The sequence below is a fragment of the Zootermopsis nevadensis genome, unplaced genomic scaffold, assembly GCF_977971745.1.
Source record: "Zootermopsis nevadensis isolate Lab colony 2312 unplaced genomic scaffold, Znev_1.0 Znev_ptg000010l, whole genome shotgun sequence".
NCBI classification, from domain to species: Eukaryota; Metazoa; Arthropoda; class Insecta; order Blattodea; family Termopsidae; genus Zootermopsis; species Zootermopsis nevadensis.
The window spans coordinates 13,370,069-13,382,278 of record NW_028259142.1 but is presented as its reverse complement, the minus strand read 5'-3'; the positions used below and the strand labels follow the sequence as shown (position 1 = coordinate 13,382,278).

The window sequence follows — 12,210 nt, the reverse complement described above, 5'->3', positions numbered from 1 at the left end:
GCTCGGTAGTGAAGCGTTATTTGTTTACTCGGCATTGTTGTGTTGTACTGGACATTGTTGTGGAACACAACAATGCCCAATGTTGACGTCATCAACAATGTAAACAGATATTTGTTTATACTCGGCATTGTTGATGACGTAATTTATTGATATTTATCAATGTAAGTCTTCCTTCGCTTTTCTTTATTTGTTAGATCAGATTTTTAAGATTTCACGTAGCTATTCAGAGGCCAATTGTTCTTGGTTAGTGAACTATCTACGTCCAACCCCACCCTTGCAAGTCTTCGTTTTTCTTCTGCTCTTCTGTTCTTGTTGAATAAGTTTTTCTACCTTTATAAATGTTAGTCTCCCTTCGCTTTTCTTTATTTGTTAAATAGGTCTGATATTTAAGTTTTTACATCGCTGTTCAGAGGCCAACTGTTCTTGGTCAGTCAACTTTCTACGTCCAACACCACCTTTGCAAATCTTCGGTTGTTTTTTTACCTTCTGTTCTTATTGAATAAGTTGTTCTAAGTTTATCAATATAAGTCTCCCTTCCATTTTCTTTATTTGTTAAGTAGGTCTGATGTTTTAGTTAATTACGTCGCTGTTCAGAGGCCAACTGTTCTTGGTTAGTCAACTTTCTACGTCCAACCCCACCCTTGCAAATCTTCGTCTGTTTTCTACGTGTGTCGTTAATATGGTCTCGTTTATCAATGTAAGTCTTCTTTCGCTTTTCTTTATTTCTTAAATAGGTCTGATGTAGTTCTCTACGTCGCTCTTCAGAGGCCAACAGTTCTTGGTCAGTCAACTTTCGACGTCCAGCCCCACCCTTGCAAGTCTTCGTCTTAATATCGATCAAAAGTCACTTATCATAATACTTTCTTAATCGTAATATATCGAAAGAGTATCAGTTTATCTTGTTGGAGTTGTTAGAGTTGATACTTCAAATAGTTTATAACCTCTTCTTTCACTTTCCTGATGTTTTAGGCCAACTGTCAGTCAATATTCAAGAATGCGACGTGCTGCTTATGGAGCAGAGATCATGCGACTGGCTTGATAGTTTTTGTTGTGAATCATTATTTGTTTTCTCGGCATTGTTGTGTTGTGCTCGGCATTGTTGTGGAACACAACAGTGCCGAGTATAAACAAATATAAGTTGACATTGTTGATGACGTAATTTATTGACGACAACGAAGAATCACAAATTTTTATAATAGATAGATAGATAGATAGATAGATAGATAGATAGATAGATAGATAGATAGAAGAAGAAGAAGATAAGCTTAACAAAGTTAGAGAACGTTAGGGAATACAATACAACAATAGTAATGACGTGTATTCACGTATTTCCAACGAATGGCGTCCATCACACGAACGTGCACATGACTGCGACACAGAGCGCATGCGTAGCTCGCGTCCAATTGACTTAAAAGGTGTAAATATTGTTCAGCACGAATGGCATAAAAGAACAGCTGAATGAATTTAATTAGTACAAGCAAGAGAAAAGTACAAAGGGCCATTCACCAAGACCACGAAGCGTGAGCGACTCAAAATAAGGGTCAGGTAGCAACTACACAAAACAGCAGCGATTTATCTGCAGAACGTAACGACTACAAACAGGTTCAAGAACAGCTTTACGGCAAATGTTTTAAATGTTCTAGACTGCTCGCCGAAATAGCAACGTATGAATGGTTGTTATATTCTTCTTTCTTCATTTTCTTCCTATGTACTTCTCTTCATGCCACGGTGGTCTAGCGGTTAGAACGCTGGCCTCGTAATCCTGGGGTCTCGGGTTCTATTCCCGGCGGTGCCCGAATTTATAACTTGTGTTGGGCAAGGCCGTGGTCTATGTTTCTCCGTGGCATCCCAACAATTACTCCATTCACACACAGAAGAAGGCAATGGCAAACCACTTCTGGATCATCTGCCAAGAACGTATATGAACAGGTCCCAGTCCGAGAAAAGGATGGAAGGATCCTGTTCATATGGACCTGTCGTCTGACAGAACACTAAATAATAATAATAGTACTTCTCTTCCTCCGCCCTCATATCCTCATCATATTTCTGTTTCATTTCCTTACTCTTATTCTATTTCTTTCTTCCCTTATGCCTCATTTTGTTATCTTCCTTGTCTGTTTCTTTCTCCACTTTATCCTCTTCATCATTTTTGACATTTTATAGTTTATTAATGACGCATTCAATATCTCACACTATATAGCGTCGGACAGAGAACAGCAGTGAGTGATGAATTGGAAAGGACGTGGAAGGAAGCGGTCGTGGCTTAATTTAAAGTACTCTCTAGGCATTTGCCTGGAGGAACTAAGGAGACCCACAAAAAACCTGTCTCCGGACCGGTGTTAGAACTAGAAACTTCCCGAATATGAAGCAGAAATTCTAATCACTCAACAACGACGTTTGGTTTATGTTCGCTGTCCTGAGCGGCACAATTGTACTTTAGGAATCTGTAAGGGTTTGTCTGGGTATTGTACGGTCTTTCACGGTCTGTTTTGTAGGCACCGAAGAGGTGCAGCCAGTTCTGTCAGACAACAGGACGACCCTTAGTCTTTGACTGTAGAAACGAGAAATATGGTTGGTTAATGAATCTCACAATTCGTACTTTGTGCCCCATTTGTGGTTCACATTACATCCTTTCATCTTTGCGCTGTGCCTTTATGTTGAGTTAATATCTCGAATTGGACAATGGACGCATCCATTCTACATTGAACATGCTTGCTTAATAGGGGTTTCGAAAAGGACTTTATGTAGCATACAACAGGAGGTATATTGTTATGTACTAGCTACATCGTCCTTTCCCCACACCTTGATTCCTTCAGAACTGACTTCTTTCTATACCAAAGAGCAATATTACATGTATAGCAAACATCAGTACAACAGTGGATGTGACATTGTGCTCACGAATAAGTAAACATAATTATAAACAATTGAAACAAATAAAAAGGAAAATGTCTGTCTACTGGGTTGTTGCTCCGTGTAGTCTGGTAGAAGTTTACTGACGTTTTAGAAGTCCTTGCTGCCTCCATCATCAGATCCTGCTTTTATTATAATTCAGTTTTATCATGTGTTATTCATTTGTGCATAAAACTGGAAATGCTACTCAAATGGAATGCGCATATATTTTAAAATCTTCTTTGCTTCTTTTAGGCTTACATACCTCTTTTGTCTTTATGTTTATTTATATGGCAGAAACAGATGTGGAATCTGATGTTATAACGATTATCACTTTACATGTGTCAAAGTACAATTCACACTGTATATTTAAAATTCTAATGTTGAAAAACATTAGAAACGCTTCAAAATAAAAATGTATTAGTTAACCCTAAATCTAAATAATTCTAAAGCTTCAGTTCATACCTCAAAGAGAACACACTTCTCCCTTAATGTTGTTTAAGGAAATAATTGCTGTTCATACTGAACCTTTAGAGGTAAGTAAATATTTTAAATTATATAAATAGTATTTCTAGGCTTAAAATTAAGCCACGGTGGTCCAGCGGTTAGAACGCTGGCCCTGTAATCCTGGGGTCTCGGGTTCGATTCCCGGCGGTGCCCGAATTTATAACTTGTGTTGGGCAAGGCCGTGGTCTAGGCAACACGGAGTTTTCCTCCGGGGGCTTCCCCGGTTTCTCCGTGGCATCCCAACAATTACTCCATTCACACACAGAAGAAGGCAATGGCAAACCACTTCTGGATCATCTGCCAAGAACGTATATGAACAGGTCCCAGTCCGAGAAAAGGATGGAAGGATTCTGTTCATATGGACCTGTCGTCAGACAGAACACTAAATAATAATAATAAGGCTTAAAGTTAGCTTACGACCGCTTCCTTCCACATCCATTTAAATTCATTACTCATAATTATCCACTCATTGACATAATTTCTGCAGATGAGAAAGAGTCCTTAAAGAAATATCGTTACTGGAACCCTGTGCTAAGAAAATTACCTCATTCATAGACATGAATTTGGTGTGACCTTGAACTGACGGCATTTTGGTGACGGCTGTTGTAGATGACGTGCATATAAATCATTCCACTTTCCATCTTCACATTCTACTTCCATAAGATCCGTATTAATTCTATTATCTCATCTCGTTCTCTGTCTCCCAGTACATTCCTGGCTCAGTGTTCAAGATAAATTTTCTTTTTATGCCTTTGCGCCCCATTTCTACTCCAGCTTAGGAACATGTCCATCCCATGTCAACCCCATACACTTCACTATCCAAAAAATACTAGGTGACGTGTATAATAACCTTAACTTCTGAATTAACACGATCTTTCTTAATATTAATCCTCTTTCGGTTTATCACGTGTAGTGCTGTTTGTTGAATCTAATTTCGTGTTTTTATTTATTTTAGGTAAGTCCTGTTGCGTGCTGTATCCTCTCACGTTCTGCCATTATTGGTAAGTCCGTTAACGAGTGATCTGGTGAGTAAATGATTAATTTACGACTGTAATCTGCATCATATCCTGGAAGAACTTAAATACGCTTAACTGGACATAGTCATTTGGAATTTTAGCAGTTCTTACGATAACAGTGCAGTAAGTTTTTAGTGTAAGTTAGGGAGAGGTACAACATATTTTTTCCATGCTAATATACTAACAGATGTGGACGCGAAACTGAACAAGTGGCCTTGTGATTTGGCATTGCCTCTTCAAGAGTTGTAATGCGTATTTTGTATGAATTGTAGGTCTTTCTTCTCCGTTTAACAATACATTTCTGTTTAACGCAGTTTCTGTTCCTTTTTTGGTAAACAAATCATCAAATGGATACATAAATTGCTGTCTAGGTATGTTCATGCAGTTAAACACGTAACCCTGAAATGCAAAATAAATTACCGTATTATGTATGTAAATAAATAGTGTGTCCATCTTATGGAAAATAAAATCAATGTTATCAATATTGCAACAATAAAACCAATAAAATTTGGCAGTTGTGTTAGAAACCTGTAATATTGCATCATGTTACAGATCTATCGCCTTTAAATGTTTAACAGTTACTCCGTGCCTGGTATCGTTGCTGGGTTATGAACTCTTGTTTTATGGTTTACACCGCTGTTATAACTAACTTTATAATGTATGAGATATATATGTTCATAGCTATTTGCAGTTTAATGCAAAAAGCGTTCGTTGTTCTATAGTCCGGTGGTAAATAATGCCATGTTACATCCTTTCACAATGTAGGTGCTGTATTTAATGAACGGCAGTACATGATATGAGAATGTCACCATAAGTAAGCATTTTCGTTAAGTGCGTTATGATTAACGTGGGCAAAGAATGAGAGCGTTCGTTAACTATTTAACAACGATTAACAATATTTAAATTTGTAGCACTGATTAATAATTCTAGAGATCGTAAATTTTGCGATGAAACTTCGCTTAGTTGCATTCGTTACGTGTCTCTTGTACGTTTTTGTGTTATGTGCGGCGCCAAAATGGAAGACAGGATGAGACTTAATGTAGTTGGAAACGTCATTCTGATAGCATGCAAACAAAAAGAAGGCCTCTTTCCGCCCAGTTCGACCCTCATGAACCACCCTCCCTCACTCTTTCTTGCAGTTCGTTTGTTTGTTAATGACGGGTTTCAATAGGAGCCGAATACCTGACTTGTTTGCTTGGATGCGGTAATTTAACAAAAGCCTCTGTCTCTCTCCTTTTTTATTATTTGGCCTCGGGAGTTCTGTCTGCAGGACACTTATTCCGGGAGTTGTCTGCCTGCCCCCATCACTGCACCCATTCTTCAGCTGTAGGTCTTAAGGCCTGCCATTTTATTTCCAAAGCATCTCCCTTCGCCCTTTGCTTCATGCTTCCAGCTTGGCTAATCGACCATTGTCAAGCTCGAAGCGTCCCACCCGCCTGTCTTGGATGAGGATTCACACAGTAGAAACATAACACAGCGGTAGTTTCCAACGCTTTCATCATGTTCACCGCCCACGTGAAAGATTGCATTCAGTCGTCAGTGAATGAAAAGGCGAATTGAAGTAATTATGCCGAGGAATTTCGCTTGGACAAAGCGACATATAATCTGTTTGTGAATCCGGTCGTATTATCGGTCCTTAAAATCCATCGTTTCTAACCGAAGAAAGAAAAAGAAATTCCACTAATGTATTTTCAAAATACTACAAATGTATGTTTCGGATAAAGCAATAGATTTGTGGAAAGTCTGGTTGTAAATGAGTAGTTTACTTTAGTAAATTCATCTAAAAGTATTATGATCCAAGATTGTGGATTGGATTGAAGTGGTTCAGGGTGGTGTTCAGTGGTGGAATTTTTAATCACGGTAATGGATTTTGGCCCCATAAAAGTCGAGGAATGTCTTAGTTTTGATAAAATAATTGGATAATGTATGAAAATGTTAGTCAATGGTTTCGTACCGAATGTCTGTATTTGTATTTCAGTTACATAATTAATTAGCTATGGTAAGATAAATTAAAGCCGGTCACACTGGCCGCCTAGTCTGGGGCGTGGGCCATGACCGCCCGGACATTGGGGGACCGTGGGTTCTTATCCAGTTCAAGGCATGTCGGCGTCTGTGTTGTGCTGTCATATTCTGGTTGATGCCTTGAGATGGGCTGATCACTGATCCACGGATTCGTACCAAATGTGTGAGTAGATTAAGAAACCTCCAAAGTGAGGATGCCAAGGTCATTGAGGGGCTGTAGAGCTACTGATGATGATGATGATATAAATTAATGCTCCTCCGCCGTGAGAACGTTAAAACCCAAGCAAATGTTACACATTACGTATGTGAATAATTGAGCTCTCTTTAGGTGGAAATGCTTCATTCAAATACAGTTTAAATTGCACTTAGCTTTGAAATAATTTATGTCCATTTGTTTGATTTTTCATAGGTAAGACTTCGCTTGAATGTTTGTCTGATATGTAAAGGATCATTCAAAGCGTTCTTTTGTTATTTTAACAATTGATGTCGGCAACACTGATTCGTCTCAGTCACTGGAGAAGAAAGTCGACTCAAATTTAACATGATCCTGCCACATGAACAACATAGTATTGACTTAAGAGATGGTACAAACGTTGAAGCAAAGCATAGCTGTCCTCTCTCTCCCTCCTCCCTCTCTCCTCTCCCTCTCCTCTCCCCCCCCCCTCCCGACCACTCTGCTCACAGTCCAGGCCAGTTTCAGTTTGTAACCATATAATCATAAACTATAACCTCAGTTAAGTCTTCAGTGTGAATTGGTAAAAGAACAGAGTACAGCTTGCAGTCCCCAGCGGTTGCATGTTTTAAGCCGATGCATAGAATTTATATTTCTGCGTTAAAGAATCGTATTTTTTGCTTTCGATCCCCCATTTTCCAGATGTGAAGAGAGAAACTACGTCTCTTCTCAAAATGATGTAAGTGATTTTGATAACAATTGGACAGACATACGACGGTGATTGAGAATAAAGAGTAAATATGAGAATATTAGAATTTAAGAATGAATCCGTAACTGGGGGATGAAGAAAATTACATCATGAAGAGATTTGTAATTGAAAATCTTAGTTACAAAACAAGACGTCAGGAAAAGTGGTTTTTTTCGGGAATTAACACATTTGTTATGTGGGTAATATTGACGCCATGTATATGTTTTGCTTTCATAAGAACAGGAAACTTCTTGACCAGCTGAGCTACTATCAACTTTCATGAAAGACCGTGCACAAAAGAGAAGTTATTTTGTCATTAATACACGAAAACTGAGCCGAGGAAATGTGTAAATGGATGGAGAGATCACCGCAGGCGGTGTACTGGTCGTGTTGTGAAGTAAAAGGAAAACCATTTCGTTTGGAAAATTTATACATATTTAGGAATAATATAAACTCTTTTAGGGCTGAGTACTGTTCTTGCGACTGCACTCAACTTGGAAATCAAAAGCGGTTCCTACTGATTATTGTTCTTTTTGTATGGTGTATGTTTGTTATCGGTATTCTTGTGCATAATTTTTGTAATAACTAGCCATTGCAATCTCTCTTCTCTTAAAGTTGCTTAATAGTAACCTAGCGAAATGTGCTCCAAACATTTTTCTTCATTTAATTCTACATTTAGTCACAAATTTTATTTAAACTACAAACACATTTTTCTTGTTACATTTTCCTTTTATGTACGAGGACAAATTTTTGTAGGTTAAAACAGGGAAATTCATTTATCGTTTAATTTGATACTCTGATATGGTAGAATCGTACATAACCAACCATTTAAGTTAACTGACTCTGGTATTAGGCCTATAACCCGAATGTTCAACAAGGCTAACTCATAAGCTCACTATTAGCCACACTTCTGAACCAGTTACATCGCCTTCCGATAGATCTCACGACCTATTTTCCTGAGATCCACTTTAATATCGTTTACTGTCGGTGTTTCATCTGGCTGTTATACTCGCACATGGTTAAATTTTAAGTAAACCACAAATAATTGAGACGGGATGCACAGTCTCTAAGTCCCACGAACATTTCCCTTAATCCATCTGCCTTGTTTCATGCTGCTATTAATTTGTAAAAACGTAACGCTAATTCCCATTCCATGGGAAGCACAAGACAGCTCTGGTTTCTGCACCATTAAAACAATGTGGTAAACCACCAATTACAATTACGTGCAGCTAGTTCGCTTCCATTCGTCATCATGATGGCTGCCGTAGACGGAGCGTACAGCGTCGTCTCATATGAAGGCGATAACTTGGGACACATGACGTTACCCACGAACCTGCGAGCGTAATCTCTTAAGCACGCAAATGACTTCCGTTACCGTTCAGTCTTGAACAAGTCATCATGCAAGAAAGTATGCATAATGGCTCGATCTATTAGACAGTTGGTAGGACTCCTTGGACGAGGGATCGGCCCGTCGCAAGGCCTCTACCTATTTACAGGACAACACAACGCGGACAAACATCCATGGCTTGAGTGGGATTCGAACCCACGCTTTTCAACACAATTACCTGTCATTAATGGATTAAAAAATAAAACATGATTAGACCACATCCCTGATAGCACGTCCCAAGATTCTTCTCAGTCATATGGCCATTTGTGCACGGAGCGGTAGTGTGGTATGTCTGAGATGTGGGGGGAGAGCCTCGTGAGGTGCTGTGGTGCCATTTGGTCTGGCTGAAGGCAACAAAGTGGTCAGCGAGGAGATATCTGACTAGAATAAACGTGTTAAGAGCAGTAAGATGTCCATTGACAATTCATAATACAATCGATTGCTCGATATTATTAACATTGCAATGCATGATAATTTCGAGTGTGAACGGTCTGGCAACACTGTAGTAATCTACCTTCTGCCACTCCTCCGACGTTTGGTTTGACGCTAACTTTAGTACTAAGGTCAAGGTCTACCTTCACACTTCGTTTCTTTGATCAGTAAGTTATAATTTTTGAAATAGACTGTCGTCGACTCTTTCTTGTAATACTTTTAGTCGAGTCTCTGGATTCACTGCCCATGCACCGATTACTCCCTTGCAGTGGTTCTTAGCTGCCGTATAGATTTGCTTTTCGTGCTCGCTCCTACTTGCAACTTCTTTTCCAATCGTCCGTCAGTCCCGTCCATTCTCCCTCTTTTAACCTTCTTGCCTTCCCCCTCTCCCGCGGAACTTGTAGATGAGGTCGTTGACTTAATCCTCTGCGAAATCGTATGCGGTAAATGCATATGGCTAATCAGTTAATTTTATCAGTATCCGCTGGACGTTTGAACAAAAGGCCAATTCCAAACTTGTAGATCAGCCTGTATTGACGCTGAGACTGGATGGTCGGTGATGAACTAGGCGCTTCGCACACCCACATTGACAGTTAATGGATTCTCGGCATGTCAGTCATGTAGACGTTTGAATTGGAAATCCGTGTTACAGAATTAGGCTCACTCGAGCCACGCGTAACTATTCTTGATATAAAGACCTTAAGAATGCTTAGCAGTAGAGCCTACTATCTGGGACGTGGGAGGGGGGTGCTGTAGTATCATTAAGTGCCAAGTGTTGTCTCTGAGGCTTGGGGTTCTCAAGGAGATGAGTCTGAAGAGGACTGTCTTCTGGCTTGTTCCACCGTATAGTCTGGTAGAAGTGTCACCATCTTCTAATGAGGCTTGGGAAAGATTTTGCTGCTTATTCTCTGAATAAAATGAAAGGTATAAAGCGATTATTACTGAGAAACCGATCGTTAAAGCAGATAATGCAGTTGCCAGTATCTTGTAATCTGTGTCATCCGGAATTCTACCATTCTGGTTTTCGGAGTCTTGGGTCTTTGATTTTAATATTCTTCATAGTATGGCAGATGTTTAATTATTTATTGTCCGGTATTCAATTCGTTGTTGTACGGTTTAAGTACTGATGTTGGTGCTCGGATTTAAAAATCTAGAGCCAAAATTTTAGGGTTTTCAGTAAAATGTATTTTTAATGTTTTAAATATTGTCATATTTAAATGCGTATTTGTGTCTAATAGTGTGTCCTATTTACTTGAATAGCTTAGGGGCTTGGGTTATTTTTTTTTAAATACGCTATTCAAACATGTGTCGAGAAATGGTATTAAATTTCGGAAATCATATGTATTGATAATACTGTTCCATAAAATTTAATAAACTTAATTTCATTCGCTTCTCCCTTCCAAAGAACATTTTGCGAATCTGTACCGAACGTTTCATTCTTCAGTGAAGGAATACCGACGGTTGGAAATACATTTCTTGCCCATTACCATACTTCGATTTGTTTAACTTCCATTGAATTCTATCTGCTATGACTTGAATTTGGTATTGTTGTGATTTGCGAACAAGTTGAAAGCCAAACATCGGCAGGTGACGTGGTTCCGGGACCCGTAATGTATTCTTGTGGAATATATGAAAGAAGGAGACGCGGGGGGGGGGGGGGGGGAGATGACCTACTCTTTTGACGACGGTAGATTCTGCTGTTTCAGTTCCATCTCGCTTGGCTGCTAACTCGTACGCCCAGATTTGCTGAACTGGAATCGCTTGTTTTCTCAGGCCCTGCTACTTCACTTGGGAGGTGCACACTGTATTGCGCATTTCTTGTTTTTTTTTTAAAATAGGCTGCAACCGCTTTATTCCCAGTTCTCTTTAATTCAACTTACATGAACATCGACTGGTATGGTTTACGCTACATGACGTTCCGGTTGATTCCCATCCATTAAGTAATTTGAAGATGAAATATTTGTTTATAACGCACTTCATCCGTTAGAATACCTGTATAGCGTAGTTTAATAATAAATAACTTCGTATATCGCTCACAAATGTATTATGTTCTTGTTCCATTACAAGAATAAACAATGTTTGCTCCTTTGACAATCTTCATACTATCTTTACCTATTTAGGGGTCCTTTTTCAGAATTTCCGACCTCATTTTTGTATCCATTTCTCATCTTCCAGTGCGTGGTACTTGCCCGATGCATCTCATCCGCCTAATTATTAAGAATAAGCGAAATAAGCCGTGCTTTTCCAATTGCGGGATTGTGCGTTATGCAGGCCAGAAGTGCATACTGTATTGTTATTGACTGTGTTCCATAAGGGACTCTGTGTGTCATTGGTAGGTTATTGATGAGGAATGACAGTCATATTTATAAGGCCTATAGCTTATCATGCAGGCCATATGTAATGTTATAGTGAAAGTTTTGTAGACATCAATCAGACGGGAACATTTTATTGTGTTTCAACATAGCTACAAAGAGGAATTCTGAGCTCGACTGTGTCCGTATTGTGGTGAAAATGTTTGATCAGGATTGGTTTTCCGAATGCACGATTTTATGTTCACGATTTAGACGTAGATATACAACATGTTGTGAGTCACGGTTGTTGCATGGATGTTACAAGCCGTGTAGCAGGTTTATGGAAAAATATTTCCTCACGATGATATTAGGTGCATATCCTCAGTATACTCCGTGCATTTCTTCATAAACGTGCTAATTTAAAAGTAAGCCAGACGTATTAGAAAACTGAAATGTTTTCATTTTAAATCTTCGTGTTCGACATATTGGTGTGAACTTCGCACGGATGCTTGGCGCTTGTAAAGAAAATATTAGTTGTCTGTCGGATTGTTCGGGGTTTTGAAAGTAAAAAGGCTTGGCCATTCGCTTTCAGAGTACGACAAGCAGATTTTTACGAAATTGTCCTAAAATATGTATTTATCATTATATGAGTCCACCATTAAACTGTAATATTTTATTTTAACGTTCGGTTATGCAGAGAGAATACCGAGAATTTTTGACTTGTAGAAACAGTGCACTTTACATGT

At 39.0% G+C, this 12,210-nt stretch overlaps 1 protein-coding gene across 4 annotated transcripts in view; it reads left to right on the top strand.

Moving 5' to 3' along the window:
* The window catches only part of LOC110841493 (lysine-specific histone demethylase 1A), a 502,755-nt gene that overhangs the window by 273,904 nt on the left and 216,641 nt on the right, over nucleotides 1-12,210 (top strand). The gene's annotated exons all lie outside the window — the stretch shown is intronic.